Source organism: Pteropus alecto, unplaced genomic scaffold (assembly GCF_000325575.1).
Source record: "Pteropus alecto unplaced genomic scaffold, ASM32557v1 scaffold21, whole genome shotgun sequence".
Classification (NCBI taxonomy): domain Eukaryota; kingdom Metazoa; phylum Chordata; class Mammalia; order Chiroptera; family Pteropodidae; genus Pteropus; species Pteropus alecto.
The window spans coordinates 21145521-21167634 of NW_006436282.1; the positions used below are offsets into that span (position 1 = coordinate 21145521).

The 22114-nt window shown below is 42.6% G+C and overlaps 1 protein-coding gene and 1 pseudogene across 1 annotated transcript in view; both read left to right on the plus strand.

Annotated features, from left to right (window-relative positions):
* CHN2 (chimerin 2) overlaps window positions 1-22114 on the plus strand; it is a 264233-nt gene that overhangs the window by 75247 nt on the left and 166872 nt on the right. The window lies entirely within an intron of this gene.
* LOC112479852 lies at window positions 21913-22031 on the plus strand (annotated as a pseudogene).

Sequence of the window (22114 nt, forward strand, 5' to 3'; positions counted from 1 at the left end):
CACTCGATATCAGAATCAATGAGTGGAAAAGCTCCAGGTGACTGGCAGAATTCTAAGATAGCCCCCACCCCAAATTCCTGCCTCTTAGGGTACACCCTGAGAATCCTCTCCCCTCCAGCGTGGACGAGAGCTGTAAACATTATGGGATTTCCTCTTCTTGATTAGGTTACATTATATGGCCAGGAGGAAGAGATTTTGAAGATCTAGGTAAGGTCTCTGATCAATTGATTGTGAGTTAATCAAAAGGAAAATCTTCCTGGAATGGCCTGACTTAATAGAGGGTCTAGGGTCCAGGCCTTCCCTGAGGAGAGAGAATCAAAGCAAGAGATTCTTTAGCTGGCCTTGAAGAACTCAACAGTCATGTTCTGAAAGCCCGTTGGAAGAGGTCATGTGGCAAGAATGAGAGTGGCCTTAAGTGCTGAGGGTGGTTCCTGGCCAACAGCGGGCAAGGAGATAAGGCGTTCAGCCTCAGGGAGATCAATTCTGCCAGGTTGGAGGAGGACCCCGAGCTCATGAAAGGAACACAGTCCAGATGACACTTTGATTTCAGCTGTGTGAGACCCAGAGCAGAGAACAGAATTAAGCCCTGCCTGGACTTCCACGCTATAGAAACTGTGAGGTTATAAGCTCATGTTGTTTGAAGCCACTAAGTTTGTATTAATTTGATACGCAGCTATGGCAGACTGATACACTAGGATCTGAGCCTCATGATTCTGGCTGCAGAGCTGACATGTTTGCCTACCGCCCCAGTGTGCCTCTCAGGAGAAGGCACGTCTTAAAATCATTAATTGCTGGAACTTCGAGGTTGAACAGGAATCTTTGAGATTATCCAGTTCAGTGGCTTGATAAACCTTTCCTTCACAGCAGAAGCCCAGTGTATAAACAGGTCAGGGGAGCTGCTCTGCTTAAAATGGGGTGTGGGAACAGGAAGCTTGCATAACAATGGAGCCCCATTCCCTCAGCCACTTCTGTTCTTTACATTTCTTCCCGGAGGCATCTCAGGAACTAAGTGTGAGAACCACTGATCTAATCTGACAACCCATCTGACTTCATATTTCCTTCTGCAATGTCCTTGTCATCTCCTGGCCTCTGTTCGAATGCACTCGGGGACCGTTCCTTTGGAAAGTCATCTTTCTATTTCATTAAAATCTGTCTCCGCATAATTCCCACTGGTGGTCCAGGTCCAGGCATAGGTGATAACACCGAATAAATGGACCCTCCTTTCACAGGACAGTGTATAATATCATTTAAGACAGTCTCGTGTTTTATTCACATAAGCTTTCCATTTTCCAGGCAAAACATCTCCACGCCTCTGTAGGAATTTCCAGTTCTTTCACCCTAATGGTCACTCCTTTTCTACTGAACTTCAGGCTGTCTGTTTCTCTTAGAGTAAGGTCAGGAACTAAGCATGGGACTCTTGGTGTGGTCTGCTTCACATAGGATACAGCACGTCAGACACAAACCACAGGCTAAATGTTCTGTTTCGACCAGTGCAGCATTAGGCCACATTAGCTTTTGGGCGACCACAGTACAGTGTTGAGTCATAGCACAAGTAGAGCCAAGCAGAACAACTCTCTCACACATGTGGCTGCTAAGATATGTCTCCATGATCATGGACTTGGGTGCGTTTCTTTTTACCTGAACACAGGCTTAACATTCATCACTGTTCTGTCTCATCAGGGATCTGGTATATCTTGCTTGATCCTGATTATGTCATCTAACAATATTGCTCTTCTTCTGAGCATCACCTCAACTCTCAGCTTGATTAATATGCCGTAGATATCTTCATTGGAGTTATTGACAGAATTTTGGAACTGGACAAGGCTGAGGTCAGGACCCTCTGGCAGCACAGCGATGGCCAACTTCCAGTGTTTGGGTCCTTCAAACAATCACAAATCCAACTAATTGTATCATCTCCTGGCTGTCATCCAACTCATAAAAGTATACTCAGAAACCTAATGAAATATTTACTGGAGTCAAGGTACAAGGTGTTGAGTCAAGTTCCCTGACCTCTCAGCCAGGAGGTCACAGTAGCTCCTAGCAAATTCTCACAAACACTTGTAGCATCTTTTCCAGGTTGTACATCATACTTACTGATCTGTAGTTTGGTTCCTCCTTAGATAAACATTTCCTCTTATGACTCCATTCTCTGTCATCTTTTTTATTTCCACTCAGCCTCCCAAGAGAAAATATAGAGACTATTTGGAGGATAATAGTAAATCCCTAAGAGATTGAGGTAGGGCTCGCCTTTATTTCAGAAGAGGGGCCTACCCTAAGTGTTTTATAATAAGAAGCGGGCCAGGGACTCTGCTGTGAAAACCACGACAGGCTGAGGTGAGTGTAGTTAAAGGCAAGGTCTGCGTGTGGGGATGGGGCGGTGAGGGAGGTGGAGGGGCCAAGGCTGAGGATGCTCTGTGGTTTCCACGGGGTGGAGGTAAATACTGGTGTCTTCTGCAGCATCACCCTTTCTTTCACTCGTCCTTTTGCCCTTTCTCTGCCAGTCATGCCTTACGTGGGAACAAGGCAAGGTGAGAAATCAGATCTGCCTTGTAAAGTGGGGGCATCGTCCTTAGCAGTACTGAGGATGGCCTCTGCTCCTTGTGGGATCTTAGAATGGACGAGCTCCAATATCCACCATAAAGTGAAGCTTCTCTGATTCCACAATTCACTGAGGAATCATAAAACTGATGTGAGGGGGTCGTGGTAGTAGTCATGATTATAAATACATCACGATTGTCCTATCTTGGTTCTTTTTTCTTTTTTCATATACCTTTCTCCTTTATAAAAATGAAAGTTGCCAAAGGTACCTATAATACCTGAAGACTTGGCTTGTGGAAAAATACGTACTTTAATTATCGTGGTGAAATTTTACAGTATAGTGTTCACCCACCATTCATCCACCATCTCCGTTAAATATTTCAGTTTCTCTGGACGAGGAGGTCTGCTCACCTCCTCTATTTTCTGTCCATGTGTTTCTGGTGGAGGGGACTCCACATTCTGCTCCCTGGGGGGGGTGTGACCCAGGTTTGTTTGGCCAGTCAGAACATTAGCATTCTCCCATGTTTGTTTTGAGCTTTGCTATCCAGATAGACTTCTGATGGAACTTCTGGAAAAGAAGCCTTTGATCTTTTATGCTGGACTTGGAATTGTCAGACTTTCAGGCTCAAACTGTTCCAATGATCTGCTTCCGGGAGAGGAGAATCTCAGAGAGAATGGAACCGTAGTGGAGGGAAGATGAGATCGAGCAAAACTGGATTCTGGTGATATGAGGAGGCAGTGATTGACTTTGAGACGCTGAAGCCAGATTGAGTTTGAATCGCTCTGCCATTTACTAACAAGCGCACTCAGGGCAAGTTAGTCTCGGAGCCTCAGTTTCCTTATTGTAAAGTGGGAATCATCACAATATTTACTCAGAAGGTTGTTAGATGAATCACGTGAAATGCTGAGATCAGTACCCAGCATTTGGTATGGACCATACAAGCGGTGGTCATCGTGGGAGCTCTGCATCCAGCCATGCCTGAAATGAGACTCCTCTCATGACTTTTCAGTTCTTGAGCAAATTTGGGTTGTGTTTTTCATCCTTTAGTCCAAAGAGTCGTAATGAGTAAATTCAGTGACATAAAATTCCTATTCAGTTTTAAGTTTTGTCTTCCTTAGTGAGATTAAGATAAAAATAACCCCAAGTTAGATATTCCTTTCCTGAATGTTGTCCAATGGTGAGTATGATCGTGGAATAGGCTAATTTCTTCTCCTTTCCATCTTCTTGGTTCATTGTTTGAAATTTACTTTTCAGAATTTCTTTAAAAAATACTGCTTGTCATGATAAGGAAACTTAGAACATCGTAATTAGATTTTCATAGCAAGCATATGCTTTACCTCCTTTATCTCCAGTTCATGAAGTATTTAAAATGGTGATAGAATAGAAAGCACTCAGTGGGAAGAGGTTATTTGGCTAGGGCTATGGGTGGGAAGTGGGGGCGCAAATCAGAAAGCCTGGGGCTGTACCTTGGCCTCAGCAACTACCTTGCTGGGTGGTCTTGGACAAGTCATTCTTCTTGGAATCTCGTCTGTAGAGCAGGCAAGATGATACCTGAGATTTCCTCCTGATAGATTTCGAAACGTATGGAAACTTTCCTGAACACCTTAAACAATACACTTAATTTTCTCTGTGGTTGAAATGATGGGAAGGAGATTAAAAAAATAATAAATCTTAATGAAATCCATCTGTATTTTGCGATTACTTTAGAATGTATAGTGTATATTTTAAGGTTTCGCCTCTCTATTTTCTTTCTGTATCTGAGGAGTTTTGTTTTATTCCTATTTTCTTCTCTCTAAAAATCCACATGGTCTTCTCCCCGACTCCTCACTGTCCTTAATAATCAACAAGGATCTTGGCCATTTAAGCTGAGAATTGCAGCAGAGGTCCTGGGCTCTAGTCAGCTTTAATTAGCAGGCAGCATGGGGGGAGGAACAATAAGGAACCAGAATAGAAAACAAATAGTAAACGAGAGAAAATGGAGGCAAAGAAATGGAGACAAGGCAAATGACTAGCATTAGCTCAGGGAGCTGGGAGGAGGGAAGCCAGAATGCTGTCATTCTCCCTTTTTCTTGGAATGTAAAGCGAGGCTTGATGTGTCGTGGGCACTAGGTAGATGCTTATGGAGTGGGGGACACAAGCGATGAATAGATGAGAGTGAGCATGTGGCCGCGTGTGGACGCACTTCATCCTGCCAACTCAACTAGCCCAGGGACAGCAGAGAAAGGAAATAACAAAAGAAAACTCAGGGTACCTGACGTACCAGTGCAAAACGCGTTTTCCACTGCGGAAGCGAAAATATCAGGCGTTGAATGAGGAACAATGCGACATTTGAGAAAGCTAATAAGTTGCCCGCTAACCCGAACCAGCACATTTGTGTTTAAAACGTGGTCCTTATTTGCAAGGAAGTATTCATTTCATGCCTCACTATTTGGCTTTTAGGTTGGACTTAATTAAAAAAGCTGTAGCATCTTTGAGTCCAATTTCCTCTTTTCACATAGCATCTGTCCCTGACAGCTTGTGTGAGGCTCGGCCACTTGTTGAGGCTGAGGCTAGAGGAGGAAATGACAGGGGAGAGAAGAGGTGGACAGACGCCTCTTGTTGGAGGTGGTACTCTCTGATTCTGCACGGCCTGATCACATGCTTAGGAAGCTTCTTGGTTTAGCAAGGCAACAGATGTCTCTGAGAGGGGGATGCTGGCAGCCTCACAAAGGCCAGCAGGACTGAAAGTAGGCATGAGTGAGCTAATGGGAGAGCAAGGCACACATGCTTTTGCCCTCTGCTCGGGACTGAAAAATAGGCCAAAATCGAATACGAGCAAATCCAGAGCTGAACAGAGGGTGATGGCAGAGAGAAAATACTTATTCGGAATAAACTTTATCCCGAAGGGAAAACTATTTCCAGAGATAAATTTGCTCTAGTGCTTTATATATTCAAATAGATGGCACGAAAGATAAAAGTCAATACTAGAGTTGGCTTTGCCTATAGATATGGTCCTATTTTGCGTTGCAAAGAGTAGCTCCTTGTTTATGCATTTACCTGGAGGTTTGGTTTTGAGTGTGATGAAGAAAGAGATCTGTCATTCTCATTTAACAGGACAAGCCTATCACTAAATCCAAACAGGCCTGTATCTTATTTGAAACAAGTAATTGAGTTTTTGGTAAGCAGGGTCTTACAGATGGAACATGCACTTAATCTACTTTGTTTGTTGTTTTCAATGTTGCTTTTAAAGTAGTTTGAAGTTCAAGGTATAAGAATTTAGTTCTTTGGAGACTTTATTTTTGATTTAAAGGAACCTTTGGTAATTGCTCGGGCCCAGATATTGAGTCTTGTTCCTGAAATTACCTGGAATTTCCCTAACTGTGCTATGCTGTTTTGTAGCACAAGGCTTATTTAACCAAATACATGCTGGGTTCTTATTATCTTTCTGGAGCTTTGCTCATCTCCCCTTTGCGCCTCCACCTTCTATCCCCCATAGGTGTTCCGGCTGCATTTTGTCACTAGACAGTCCCTGTTGCTTTCATGCAAAGACAACTGACATTATGACACATCCCACTGGAAGTTTACAGTTAAAGCCTCGATATTTGTGGTTCTGTGGGTATTTGAATCTCTGCTGCTGTTCCCATAGCCTTTCACTCGATGCTTGAAGACGGCAGTCGGCCTGACTGCTGAGCAGATTGTCACAGATCCATGGAAGAAGGCCATCTCTGGGCCACATTAGGGCTTAAACGCTAACATAACCACACGTCTAGAAAGCAAGCAAGGTCAGGAGCCACGGGGGTGCATTTGGCCGAGCATACTTTTTGTGACACTTGAGTGCCACCATGAACATGTTCGGTCACTTACTACACTTTTCCAATTACACGAGTAATAAAATGATACCTCTGGGAAAATCAAAACAAAGTACAGATGAGCAAACAAGATATTTCCGAAAATCTTATATTAGAAATATAAATCTTTTGATGTTTATATTTCTAATTTCCTTCTAAGTACATATATACATGTAAATTTATATTTTTTTTACAAAATATGGTCAGAACATTCATATTAATTTATTTTAAAATTCAATATGAATATATTTCCATACCTTTAAGTAGTTGACATCATTTTTAATGGCTATGCCTAGTTCAGTTGCATGGACGGAACTTAGTTTTTTAACTGGTCTCCTACTGTTAAACATTCAGGTTGATTCCAGTTTTTTTTCTAAAAAACCATCTTGTGGTGAATATTCTTGTAGCTAAACCTATGCATCTTTAATTATTTCTTTAGTATTAAATTCTAGATATTTAATTATTGGAACAAAAATTGCCATGATTCTTATAGGAATCTGTCATATCCATATTCCCTTTGAGACGGCATAGAACACCTGGGTGACAAAAATTAGCAGCTAATGCTTCTCACATCGAACCTAAGAGAATGAAAGAGGAAATAAAATTCTGGCCTCTACTTTCTGAGAAGTTTTTTGTATATTATTACCTGTTATAAATTTGAAAGAAAGGAACTGGGCCCTTCATATATTTTGTTTTTTCCAAGCTCTAAGTATTAGGTTAAATACGTGTAAAATAGACCTCCTTAGTGACCAGGAGTGGACTTTTTATAATGACACTTTTACCTTGCTATGTTTGTCCCTACTTTATCTGTTGAGATGTCTGTAACTATTGTTATGGGTGGCTGAGGGGGGAGAGAAAGCTTTACTGAGAGTTTTTCTCTGTGTTGAGCACAGATGCGTGGTTTTGATATGCTGAAGAGAGTTACTGTAAAATTCAGACTAATGGTGTTTCACTGGAGAATGGAAAATACTTAGTGACGATGGAGTGCTTCGAGCAACCTTTCAATCTATTTATCAAAAGAGCTTATAATGGAATTCTCATTTCAAGGGAGGTCAAACACTAATAAATATTGAGAAAAGAAAGTTAAAAGGACATCAAGTTAATATTTTACTATCCAGTCTTTGATCTTGGAAAGCTTGAAATATTTTTTTCCACACACATTCTGTGATTTATTGATTCATTCCTGACAATCGGCTTATTGGAACAGACACAGACGGCTTGCTTTTAACTACAGCTTCAATTTCTATAATGCTTTACAATGCCAACGGATTTTTATGTATTCTTTGGCATCACTTATTGATATTGCCATGGTTCTGGAATAGTCTTTGCTAGTTAAAAACTAGATTGTTGTCAGTAAAAGCAGCTGAAATGTTATTGGTTTGGGGTTTAAATGCTGTAATAACATCTCTTAGTTTTGTTGTATTCGTTTTGGGGGAAAATAATAAAATACCCTGTACTTCATTGCTTCTTCCATACTTACCTGTATTCAAAATATTTTCACAATCTAATCATTTTTCCACTTCCATTGCTACCGCTCTGGTCGTCCCCAAAAAAGTCACAAACATCTCATCTCCATCCTGGATTATTGCAACAACTTCCTAACTGGCTGTTCTGTTTCCACCTTCGGCTCTCTGTATTCTGAACCCAGAAGCCAGGGGAGCTTCTAAAATGGAGGTCAGATCATATCACATCCTCTCCTCACTCAGAGTCAACACCTCAGTCCCCACATCTTCCTCTGCTACCACATACCCCTGTGCCATTCCATCGAGAAGACAGCAGAGCTGTTGGGGAGGATCTCCATGAGCTCCTGGCGCTTGTCTGCATCCCACCCTCGGTGACCAGATGCCCCCCCTCCTTGTCTTTGCAGACCATGAACTGTCCCTGAACCCCATTCATTCATTCGCTAGATTCTCTCCTCTCCTTCCTATTCTCCCTGCTCAGTCAGTTCCCCTCTTCTGGATCCATTTCTAACAGCCTAATGGGGTATTATGTCTCATTTGAAAAAGAGGACAAAACAAAAATCATCCATCAAACAAAATCTCCTTCCTTCCTTCCTTCCTTCCTTCCTTCCTTCCTTCCTTCCTTCCTTCCTTCCTTCCTTCCTTCCTTCCTTCTCCCTCCCCTACCCCCAACCAGCTTTACTGAGATATAATTGATAAATAACATTGTGTAAGTTTGAGGTAAACAACATGATGATTGGTACACGTACATCTTGTAAAATGATTACCACAATAAGATTAGTTAACGCATCCATCACCTCACATAGTTACCATTTCTGGTGTGTGCTGAAGACATTTAAGATCTACTCTCTTAGCAAATTTCAGGTATACAATACAGTATTGTAACTGTGGTCACCATGCTGTACGTGTTTTTATTTTTTTAGCTTCCACATATAAATGAGATCACGTTGTATTTTTATTTCTCTGTTTGACTTATTTCACAAGCATCATGCGTTCAGGGTTCATCCATGTTGTTGAGAATGGGGTTTCCTTTTTATAGCTGAATAATATTCCATTATGTACATATGCAGTACCTTTTTTTTTATCCATTCATCCATCGATGTTGTTTCCATATCTTGGCTCTTTTGAATAATGCTGCAGTGAACTTGGGGGCAGACATCTCTTCAAGACAGTGATTTCATTTCCTTTGAATATATCAACAAAATCCCAGAAGTGAGATTGCTGGATCATATGGTAGTTTTATTTTTAATTTTTTGAGGACCCTCCATACTGTTTTCCATACAGCTATACCAATTTACATTCCCACCAACAGTGCACAAAGGCCACCTTTTCTCCACATCCTCGCCAATGCTTACTCTCTTGTCTTTTTGATAATAGCCATTCTCACAGGTGTGAGGTGATATCTCCTTGTGGTTTTGATTTGCATTTCCCTGATGATTAGTTATGTGGAGCTTTTTCATGTACCTGTTAGCCGTTTGCATGTCTTCTCTGGAAAAAAAAAAATGTCTGTTTATTCAGGTCTTTTGCTCATTTTCAAATCATATTATTTGCTTTTCTGTTACTGAGCTGTTTGAGTTCCTTCCATGTAAACAATCTTTCTTGACAGCATTTCTTCCTTCAATGATCAGTCCGTTTCTTTCTCCCAAAACGCTTTGTTGCTCATTCTTTTTCCTCCCACTCCTCCCTGAACTGCCTGTAGTTAGGATTTTACCCTCGTCCCCCTGCATAACATCGTCTAGTCAGGGGCACCACCAGCCTCCACGGCACTCATTCCGGGAGTCCATCCTCAGTCCTCACCTGATTTGCCCTCCCGGTCGCATTCGCTGATATTGATCACTCACTGCCTCCACCGTGAGACATTCTCTCCCCCTTGCTCCCACGGTCCGCATTCTGCTCATTGCCCCCCTGCACAATGGCCTCCGCGTGTGTCCTCAACCGTGTCAGGTACGTTTCGAGGCCTTTGCCTTTGCTGTTCCTTCTGCCACGAATGCTCTTCACCCGACTATCTGCATGGATCCCCACCCTCTTTCCTTCATGTATTGGCTCACATGTCACCAGGGCTACCTTTGTCCACACCCTGCCGCTTCTCCCCACAGCACACCTCATCGTCTGTCTTACTATCTCACTTACTTGTTTCGCTCGCTGCCAGCCTTCGCCCCCTGCACTGTGAGCTCCATGGTAGTTGAGGGGTTATCTGTTGCATTCTCTACCATATTGTCTCTGATGCCTAGAACAGTGTCTAGGGCGTGATAGGTACTCAATAAATATTTGTCGAACGAATGACGAATGTTCTCAACATCATTAGTCATGTGCTTAGAGAAATTTTTCAGTAGAAGCACTTGATTTTCAACCTTATAAGAGTTTAAAAGACTCCTGGTTTTCTTATAGTTGTCCGACTTGGGAAAAATAAGGGTGTTTGGGTAGGTGGAATGCCTTTCTTATTTTGCCAGCCCTTCTGTATGTACAGAGACACTTCCTCAGAACTCTAAATTTCAAGTATAATCCTTAGAGTCTGTCTTGTAAGCACAAGACAGTGCTGTGTGTGTGCCAAACTGAATGACAAAGGCAGAATGAGAGAGAAGGAGCAGAGTTTGCCTTCATGCAGCTCATTTTGATTCAGAGGCATTGCAAGTGCAGATTGAGAGACTCTGCTGACACGTAGCGAACGCCTGCTGCCTGTCTTTGGTGCCTCCTACTCGGGTAGAAACCTCATAGGTTACCAGTCCACACTCCCCACGCACGTCAGCACATCGGTGTACGTGGCACATGCCTCGCATTATCCCCTCTCCCTGTCTTTTCCCAAGTGTTCTTTTTTTCCTTCCTCCAAAAATCCCTTCTCCTCTATTTCCGCTATCCGATTCCTGTCAAGGCCTGGCACAAATGCAGACTTGTCTGTGAAGTCTTTCCAGATCCTCGCCTGTCAGCGTGGACTGCACTCCTCAGACTAGCAAGCTGCAGTGTACCTCCATTTAGCTGTGAACACAGACACACAGACACAGACATACACACATACATACACATACCTGGCTGCAACACGTACCGGCATGCACACACTGAGGGCGGGGACTGTATTTTACTTTTCTGGCGTTTTCAACACATGGAAATGCCTTGGTCAGTGAAGACACTCAACATCATTAGAATTGTGATAAAATGAGCACAAACCCCTTTTCCTTAGATAAAAGCCATGCTTCTAAATTCCCCTCCGGCCGGTTGTTTTTCTTTCCTTCCTGTTTTGCGTCTCCTTAGACATTCTGAAGAGGAACCACTGTGCACCATACCGAAGCCTCCTACTTAATCCAGGGCACCCCATGCTTGTCCAGGTACCCTCTGATGTGTCTGCAGACAGAGGCTGATGCGGTCATCCTATTCTCGTTTGGCAGGAAGAAGAAATAGGTTAGGCAACTCCCATAAGATTGTCCTACCACACAGAGCTGGATTTCAACATCTGCTTTTTTGAAATGCTAGTCTGGGGATCTAAGAATAATTTGTATCCGTCCATGCCAGTTCTGTCTACACAAGCGGAACTCTCAGGAGTCAAGAAATGTACATTAAACCACAAGGCAATCCATTCGTGGTTATGGAGGGTTAGTGAGGCTTTTCTACCAATGTTTTCACCTGGTCGCAAAGATGAATCCCAGTGATACTTGACTGTTGAGCCTACTTACCCACTTCTTCTAGCGATATTTGTAGTAAGGCCAGAAGCGAGCACCGGAGAAGCGGATTACTACTGATTAATGCAGATCTGCCCTCAGAGGCATTACTGCCTTTGCCAGCGGAGAGGATCAGGCAAATTAGCAAAGGGCCAGAAGCCAGCAGGGCCTTGTGGGAGGCCTCACTGATGTCTCAGACGTTGGGCATTGGGTCTCAGAGGAGGGAAAGTTGTCATGATCTTGGCTGAGTTGTCTCTGAGCACCACATGCTAGACACAGTCCATGCTGAAGAAACACACGCTGAGACTGAGAAGCCCGCAGCTGGGATTACTCCAAAAGGGGAAGGATCTGTTCCTGTTCAATCACTTTTTTTAAAAAAATCTAGTTATATCTGATAAGTTTTATTAAGCAGAATTAGAATTCTTAATGATGTTGGGTAGATGACTTGAGTTTTGCCAAGTGCTCTGGAGTAAAACAACAGAGAGCTATTGGACATTGCAAAGGGGACAAAAGGTGCCTCCAAGAGAGCATTTGCCTGAGAGCATTCATCTGAATGCTCGCTCTGGCCTTGCAGGTATTTGCATGCCACAGGGTTGGGTTATTATCTATTGTGTACTTAAAAAAAAAAGCTTCTTCCTGTGGATTCTGTGTCCTCCATTGAAACAGTGAGGGACGGAAGAGATAAAGTATTCTAAATCTATTTAGTAGTCCAAAGAGGCATAATGGAAAGCAAATATTTAGTGAACTTATGAGTCGCCTTGCAGGAAGGCAGAGTAACTTATAACAGGTCAGGTATTCTGCCACTAGCCTGATTTGGTGCCCAAAGTTACTTCTGTGACAGGATCCTGATTGGAGATGAGATTTGCACTTGGGAGCCAGGCAAATTCAGGGGGATGCCCCATCAATGGCTCCTCTGGATTAAAAAGGAGTTTCTGTCTCTAGAATGTTCTTAAATTTAAAACCCCGGAAGTATCTCAGTTGCAGTGGATTCCTATTTTAGTTGATTTTCCCATTAAAAATTTTATATAAGTCATGGATGGAATTTTAAATGCTGCTGTAGTAGATCGCTATAATAATGGCCCTCAAATAAATCATACTTCCTGTGTTCACACATACACACACACAGGAACAGACAAAAAGAAGGGCCATCTGTCCTAAATAACATTACTAGTAGTGATCCATGGTGATTTCTGGTGTCACGAGAGAACATACTCTCTTTTGTTTCATCTGAAGTCTTGATCCACATAAATCACGTGTTTGTCATGATCTACATAAATCAAGACATTTCCAAGCTCATAGGAAGTGCTGTCTGGAGACATAGCAAAAGGTGCACAGTCAGACTGAGCTTTATTTTTGTGAATGCTCTGTGTTTTCTGTCACTTTCAGAAATTCCCATTCACCTGATACAGCAACACCAGTTTTGCCTCTTGTCAACTCTGCTTCATTTTGATCATATGTCAAACGAGGATGGAGACATCATCTTTTTCAGAAGTCTTGAGATAATGGATAATAAATGTGGAAAGCACCGCCTGTATTTAATATATTTTATTACTATTGCTCATAGTTCAAAATTCTGACTTTTTGTAAGAGCAAAATGAGGTTACCGATAATGCTCGGTATCACATGATAATTCCTGTATTTTCACTGAGCGTGGGGACTGAGATGTAAACACCAAATAACTGTTGTATGGGGTAGAAAGTAACAAGCATTTTAAGAGACAAATCAATGACTCCAGGGGAGAACAGATGAGAAACAGGGAAGAAGAATCAGGGAAAATAGCATGGAGAGAAGATATAGAGGCAGGAACCCAGAGGGAAGTCAGCGGGAGTAAACTTCATTAAAACCGAGGGCACATGGGGGACAGGAGCGCAAATTAGACTAGAAATAAAGACTGGGGTCAGACGATGGAAGGTCTTGCACGTCAAAGTGAGGAGCGTGGACTTGGAGCAGAAGCAGTGGTGAGTGGTGACGGAGAGACAAGAAGCAGTCCACTGAAGCTGATGACGTCTGGAACTAGGGCTTTTCAGAGAAAATAGAGGAGAACAAGAAATATCGTGAGAGACAGGAATTGGCCATTAGCGAAATAGGAGAAACAAAGCTGAGCTGGTGGGGCGGGGGCGGGGGGAGGGGGCGAAGGGTCAGGTGTTTCATTAGGGTCTCCTGGGCCTTTGACTTCTGAATGGACAGTCTTCGGAAAATATTGCCCTTTTACATTCTTTCTGTTTCGAATGGTGCTATTTTCTCCTTTTGAGTGTGCTCAAAATAGCCAAAGTGCAGCATAATATTTTGAGCCAACAAAACAGCACGATGAGTCAAATTCATAGAATTAAAAAAAAAGCGGCCGTTCATTTTTCAGACTTGAAGAGTTTCTCCTTTTCAAAAATTGCCAAATCATAAAACTCTGAAGTAGATAAATTAGCAGATAATTATTTGAATAACAAAAGAAATCTTTTCCAAAAGCTTTTCTTCAGGGATTCTTTGAATAGTAAGTGCCTTGTCTTCAATCATTTAAAGTGTGATTTGTTTGTAGGCATTTGATAAAACACAGGAACAAGTGTGTTGCATAAAGCATGATATTCCTGAGAGCTACATGTTACCGTACCTCCACGTACGTTATCTTTGGGGTACCTGGGAATCGTTCACCTGTTCTTATACATTGGGGCATGAGGGCCAATCTGGGGCAGCCTCTGTCTCTTTCCCAGGCACACCGTGCAGACACCCACGCCCTGGTATCTCCCCCTCCTCCCTCAACTCTACCAATGCACCCCGTTCTCATATTCTCCAGTTCTACCTGAGGGTTTCTTTTATCCACTGCTGTTAGGGCTCTGCTTGGGGAGTGGGACCACCTCTCAGCGACTCCCCAGCCTCTGACGCCTTTATACCACACTCCACTGGCCTGCTAGCTTCCTCCTCCCTGTGGGACTGCATCAGAGCCTTTGCTTACTTGATACCCATCCCTACAAATCTTTAGCCCATGCCAGGACTCGAGATTTTGAAACAGAAGAGAATTGGTTTCTTTGTTTTCTACCATCGTGCTATGTCATTCCTTTTCTCTAAAGTAAAGGAAGCAGAAGTCTTAGCAGATTGAATGAGCGAGGGTCACTGGGCACAGGGACAAAATACAAAACAAACACAGAAAAAAGCCACTGGGGTGAGTGTTTAAAAAGATTCTCCTAACTGTAATGTCCCAGCTCCATGGTGTAACAGAAGCTTAGGGACAGAGGAGAGGACAGAAGTTAGTGAACCGAACCCAATCTGCAGATGACTAAAACCTTATCCTTTGGTGTCCCCAGGAGATTTATATGATGCGAGGCACAACTGAGAACTAAGAAACCAGAAAAGGCTGAGGGAGCAAATAAAAAAAAAAAAGCATATTTAAAGAGGCTTAGATAAGCTATAATTATAGAGAGAGATGATACCTTAAAACTGAACGGAGTGAAAAATTATAAAATGCAATCAAGTGAAGAATAACTGTTTTGATTAATTTGCTTTTTAAATCAAAAATTTAATGTTTTAGGGTACAATGGAATATTCTTATATGATACTATGTGAAAATGGAACCATTTTAATCTCAGTGTTTGCTGAGTAACCAATACGGTAAATGTACCATTTCAAAATTTGGGAAAGACTACCACACAGGAGCGCAAAAGACACGCACACAAACTGGTCTGTTACACGCTGCAGGTGTAACAAGGTGAAGAAATAGACTTTTGGAGGAAGCCATGTGCTAGGCTCTAAACCTCACCCTCTCCAGAAACTATATGGAGTGTGCCTTCCTCTCTCAGCTTGTCACCTTTGGGGCCCATTGGGTATTTAGAATTTGTCAGGGCAGAAGACACCTATATGTAGACTTTTTTCAATAAACACTATACATGTATTTTCTTTTCCTTATGAGTTTCTTAATAACATTTTCTTTTCCCTAGCTTTATTGTAAGAATACAGTATGTCATACACGTAACATACAGAATATGTGTTAATTGACTATTTCCGTTCTCAGTAAGCCTTCCAATCCATAAGAGGCTATTAGTAGTTAAGTTTTGGGAGAGTCGAAAGTGATACTCAGACTTTTGATGATGCTGGTGGGTCGGCAGCCCTAACCCCCATGTTTCTCAAAGGTCAACTGTACTTTAAGAAGTTGCCGTGAAAGCACCAAGGCCATCTCTTAGCAACACTCGTGGAGTAAGACCCTTCCTTCCCCGCTCTCCTCTCCACCCTAATCTAGAGGAACTTGAGATTACGTTTGGCAAGATGGAGGCGGAAGGATAAAAAGAAGAGAAAGGAAGAGAGTTCTTCCACCTCAGGCAACGAGCCGATAGCAGACGGGCGGGGAGGTGGGGAAGCTGTGATATTGAAACGTTTGTGTTTCGTGAGTCGAGGTGCTGACAGACTTTGTGTTTTGTGAGTTGAGTTGCTGACAGACTTCTTGTTATCTAAAAGCAATCTGAAAGACATGGGATTTGCCCTAAATTTCTTTCAGGGCAGAGGAAGAGTTAACCTAACCAGAATAAATTTAAAGTTTGGACAATGGGAGACAAAAATAAAGTTTCTTATAGCCTATAAATTGAGCTTGCTCAAAATAATAGTTACGTAGATTAAGGTTTCAAAGAGATATAAAATGTCTGTATCCAACAGGCAGATATTCCTGAGCTCTTACTGTGTCAGGCAATCCTGTTAGGGACCAGAATGGTCTCTTTTATCTGCTGTTCATTTTCCACATGCTGAAAATCATGAAATAATTATTCAGGACCCAGCATTTCAACCTGGATAGTTTCTTCTATGACAAAGATAAATTTTGTTTTTTCACTTTGACACCCTGATTTTACTACAAAGCTTATGATTTGTAAGAAAAATTTGCATTTGTTAAATCTTAGAGGCGTGATAAAATGGAAAGTCGAGTCGATAGCTGGATATTTTTAGAGGCCAAGTAATCAAAGCGATTGTCGTTAGCTATTTGGTTTGCATTGCACCGAGTGCAAAGTCTGATAAAGTTCACTGGTATAGAAAGCCACATCAGCTGCCCAGAAAGTAACCCTCACACCCAAATTTTATTCTTATGAATAAAAACGCCCATCCACATAACGCGGATCTCTCTTCATGACCCTCCACTTCCTCTTTCTTCCTCCTCCCCCTCTGCCTCTTCCTTCCCTTCTTCCCCTTCTCTTCCTATTCCTATTCTTCATTCTTCTTCTCTCTCTCTCTTTTTCTTTCCTTCTTCCTCTACTTCCCACCTCCCCAAATCAATTTAGCCACATACTTGAATCTCACTTGCGTATTCGATCTCTGTGTTCCGTATCTAAAAATGCTTGCATCTACGTAGGCAAAATGCAGAATCAGTGTCAAGCAGTTATCTTAGAATGTTGCCAGTACTGTGACTGTTTTTGGTCCCATGGTGAGGCCTCCTTTAGGATTTGGTGTGGAAGCTAGTATGTAAATATTTATTGATTTTGTCAGTGATGCACAGTGTGAGCCAATAAATCTTTAGTCCCTAAACTAGTTGTATCTTAAGAAGCATGCTTAAAAGCATCACATTGTTTTATCAGTTTCCTGGGAGGATGTTTCAAGTTTAAAAACTGTAGTCAAGGTAAGCTTTTCCTGGGAAGTTAATTATTAATATCTTCTGAAAATGGAAGTACTGGCATCATGCAAAGGAAAGGCAAGTGTTCTGATTAAATACCTTGTTTAATAAACAATAAAGAGGACCCACAAACAAAAAATGTAAAAGGAAGGATGGCGATGGGAAGACAAAAATCCCCTTATGCTGAATCACTAATGAGAGTCCTGATTGCCAAGAAAGTGGGTATAAACTCTGGGACTTAGCAGGAAAAGGAGATCCTAGGTGCTTAAAGAAAGAACAAAGCGGTAGACCAGATGCCGCATGAACTGCTATGTCCTTGACCTGTAACAGTTTCACCTTTCAAGAGTGAATGTCCAGGGAATCATGTCCAAGGTGATTTTTCAAGAGTTTTGTTTATTATTGAAATGTTGTGGCAGACCACTCAATGCAGGATAATTGATATGTCAGAATTGCTACTAACTCCCTCCTGTCCCAGTAGCTTTGTTAGCATCCTTGAAGAATGACATGGGAAGGTAATGGGGTGAGCTCAGGTGGAATTACTCTGGGAGATTTGCATTCTGCAGAGTTGCCAGATTTCTGTCCTTTAACACATTAATGAGCTTTTCCCTCCGGAGGTGTGATGCGTGTATAATAATTAGTCCTCTGTGTTTCAGGTGTGATGGGTAATGTCCCAGCCCCCTTAGTCTTAAGAATATAATTTTATTATGATGACATTTTCAAGGGCTCAGCCTCAGACCTTCATTTGGGGGACAACAAGAGTGGCATGCACCCAGCTACTTCTTATCAATAATGCTCATTGTTTCTTTTTCCACAAAGTCCTTTGACCACACCTAGGAAGCTCAGCTTTCTGTAATTCTGATGCCCCCTCATGCAGAATAGCTTCAAATATTTTGGGGGTATCTGGAACCTCTTTTATACATTTTGAAAAGCCTAGTAAAAAATCTAAATAGAAATCATCATCTATATGTAATTATATAATTTAATCTGTTTTAGAAATGAAACCTTTCAAAACATTCAGTTTGGGGTAAAATAATAAGGGTCTCTGAGTTACAAGGTTGGTAAATATGGTTTAGTCGAACTCAGTTCAAAACTAGTGGCATCCGTAGTGTGGCGGGGAGGATAACAGTCTCCCAAAGATGTCCCCATTCTAAACCCAGGAACCTGAGAATATGTCGTTTTGTGGCAAGGGGAATTAAGGTCGCTCATCAACTGACCTCCAGATGGTGAGATTACCCTGGGTTAACTGGGTGGATCCAATGTAATAATAAGACCTTTTTAAATGAAAGAGAGAAGGAGGAGAGGCAGAGAGATTTCAGGATGCTATTCTACCGGCTTTTGAGGATAGCAGAAGGCTCTGTGAACCAAGGCGTGCAGACTGCTTCTAGAAGCTGGAAAAGGCAGGCAAACAGATTCTTCCCTAGAGCCTGCAGAAGGAACCCTGCCCTGCTGACCCTATTGTCAGCCCAGTGAAACCCATTTTGAACCTTTGGCCTCCAGAACGATAAGGTAATAAATTTGTGTTGTTTCAAGCCACTAAGTTTGTGGGCATTTGTTATTTGTTAACAGCAGCAGTAGGAAACTAATGTGCTTGTTGTTGTATCTTTTTGGACTTCGGTCATTTTAAATAAATTTACTGGGTACCCTGGCATACAAATAGCAGTAATGGAGGACTTGGAAAAGTATGAAGGAAGTAGAGTAAATCCAAACTCCTTACTTTTGTCTACAAATGTCTGCATCGTTTACCCCTTCTGTCACTCCAGCCTTGCCTTAAGTTACGTCTTCACTCACCTGGCTCCAGCCCCTCCAGCTTCCTGTCAGTTCCTTATACTTCCTGCCTTAGCCCTTGGTTCATGCTGTTTTCTCTGCCTCGAATGCCCTTGTTCCAGGTCTTCCGACAGCTGACCTCTTTGCATCCTTTAGGCCTTAGTGCAAACTTTCCTCCTCCATTATTCAGAATTGTCTATCGCTTATGACTCCAAATCTTACTGGTTTAAAACAGTAAAATTTATTTGCCCCTCGAGTCACCACCCAATGTAGGCGGGGTGTGTGTGTGTGTGTGTGTGTGTGTGTGTGTGTGCGTGTGCGTGTGTGTGTGTGTGTGCGTGTGTGAATCAGAGATAAGAAAGGGGACTCCCCTGTGTTCTACATGGCCACCAAGCCACTCCAGTATGTGACCCCTCTGTCCTCTCGGCATCTTCTGCAGGATCATCACTTTCACCTGATGAGAAATAGGACCATATGGGAGATGGTTTAGGGTTGGCCTGGACCAACCCTAAAGATGGTTTAGGACCATATGGGAGATGGTTTAGGGTTGGCCTGGACCAACAAGCGTCACTTGTACCCTCATCTCACACGACCCCACCTACATGCAACGGGGCTGGGCATGTAGTCTTCCTGTGTGCCCAGGGGAAAAAGTCACTATTTGTATGACTAATGCCCTGTTGTGCCCTTTCTCAGAGGTGCCTCCTATAACCACTCTAAGCAGATCTGCTTTGTTAGTCTCCTGATGGTTCCTTCCTCCCCATAGCACTTTATCCTCAATCGTTTATTTGCTTCGTTGTTAACTGTGTTTTCTCCACAAGCCTAGAGCTGCACGAGGACAGGGGTTGTCTGTTTTGCTCACAGCCATATGCACGATATCTGGCAATGCTACGTTCAGCACAGAGGAGATTGCCAATCAATAACAGTTAATCAGTCGATGTGTGATAATGGCTGAGCAAATGATCCAACAAATGAATGAATAGAAAACAGAGACCTTATCTAGAGGGTATCCACTATGATAGCAAAAACAGGACTGATAGCTCATTGTCTTTTACACTAATACATTTTAAGAAGCAACCAAAATCTTTCTTTGAGTTAAAAATGATAGACCTTGGACTGGGGTATCAAAGTGTTTGGAATGGCACCGTTCTTTTGATTTGAGCTCAATTTAGCTTAAGTTCAATTCTCCAGATGAGTAGACTGGGGAGGAGCAGTGCTCTTTTTTTTTTTTTTTTTTTTTAATTTTTAATTTTAGCTGATTAATACTACTCTTGAATTTCTGAGTCCAGTGCAAGCCCATTCACTCACGCTCCTAATTCATCTGCCCTTTCTCCACTCACAGAAGCCAAACCATTTGGCTCCTCCCCAGCCCCCTCTATCAACATATCCTCATGGCTCAGAGAATGGAAGCATGCCGTGTCAGATGACTGAGTTATCTTGCTTCTCTGTTTCCTTCCCATTGTCACTGTTCTTTCACGGCCTAGTGAATCCTAGGAGTATCCGAGAAGCCAAATTCTCAACCCAAGGCTTCCCCCTCACCCCAGGTGCACACAGCAGAGGCGTACCCTACCTGTATCATCAACACTGCTCTGGCTCTGGCGTGGCCCCCCATTGGCCAGGCTCTATGGACTGTGGCAGAGCGAGGGGCCGGAGGGCTGATTCCTGAAACCAGCAGCCAGCCAGGAAGCCCCTCCCTCGAATGGATTTCTCCCACCCCCTTCTATATCCCATGGGGCAGGCACATGGCACTTCCAGGATGGGAGGACCAAGGACTTGTGGTTGGGGTAAAGGCAGTGACAAGTACCATCAACTACTTCGTGTGTTTGCTTCACTTTCCTTCCCTTGTTTTGGCATCATCATGCAGACGGAATACATTAAAGCGAACACTAAAATCAAGGATGTGGGCAAAGATGTATCAACAGAAATGTTCAGTAATAGAAAAAAACAGAAACGGCTTAAACATTCACATAACGGAGTAGACATCCCAAAATAAATACTTGTTTGTAAAAAAAAAAAAAAAACTATTGATGGAAGACATGAGGAACAAAACAATTCACTGAAATGCAATAAAAATGCCTCCAAGCCTGCTGTTCTGTCTCGTTTGCCCATCTCCATCCGAAAGCCTTTCTCTCACCTTCCATCCCGCCCACACTGATGACTGAGGGTCCTTAGCATCGCTGGTCTCCATCCTCCACATCCCCACTGCCATTGCTTTAGTTTAGCCTTTGTCATCTTCTGCTGAGACTTCTTACCTCCAGACCTTTGTCCACACTGTACCGTCCTGTTCTCCCGACAACCTGGCCAGTGGGTACCTGTCATCAAAGGTCACTCTCTCTCTTGGAGTCATTTCTGACAGTCACTACTTCTTTCCCAGAATCCATGCTTTTTTATGCCTCACCCTTTGTTCTGACCACTCTCATAGAAGCCTTACATCTCTATTGCGCTTCTTTTTTCTTTTAAATCCACTTTTTTGAGCTATGATTGACATGTAAAAGCTGCACGGGGTTAATGCATAGGAGTCAATGAGTTTGAGAATGAATCTGCACTCATGAAACCATCCCTGCCATCAAGGCCATCGTCATTTCCATCTCCTCCCCAAATCCCTTCCAATCTCTTTATCATTATTGTTTTCTTGCTACACTTCTTGGCACTCACTTTGCACCAGGCGCTATATGCTTCCCCCATAGTAATCCATGCAGTCCTTTGCAATATCTCCGTGAGGACTATAGTCCCACTTTACAAAGAGAAAACTGAAGCGCAGAGAGGTTAAGTAACTTGTCCAAGGCCTCACAGGCAGAAACTAGAACAATGTCAAACCCAGGTAGTGTGGCTCCAGTATCTCTCTACTCTGAACATATTTAAGTGCTGCTGCTTCTCATATTCATATGGCCTTGCACATGTCTCTCTCTCCTACCACTGTAGAGGAGGGATCATGTCTTAAGTGTATCTTTATTTCTTTTATGCCAAGCCCAAAGGCTGGCATATGGCAATCACCTCATAAACATTGACCGAATGACTATTTATGCAGCAAGTGTTTATTGGGCATCCACTATATGCCAGGCCTTATTTTAAGCACCTGAAATACATAAATAACAAAATAGTCTACGGCCAAGCTACCCTGAGCAAGCCCGATCCCGTCTGATCTTGGAAGCTAAGCAGGATCGGGCCTGGTTAGTACTTGGATGGGAGACCACCTAGGAAGACCAGGTGCTACAGGCATAAAAACATTAAAAAGTAAGGGATTATAAACTGACAAGGTTCTTGCAATCTGTGAGGTCAACCAAGGATTACCTTGCCTAAAA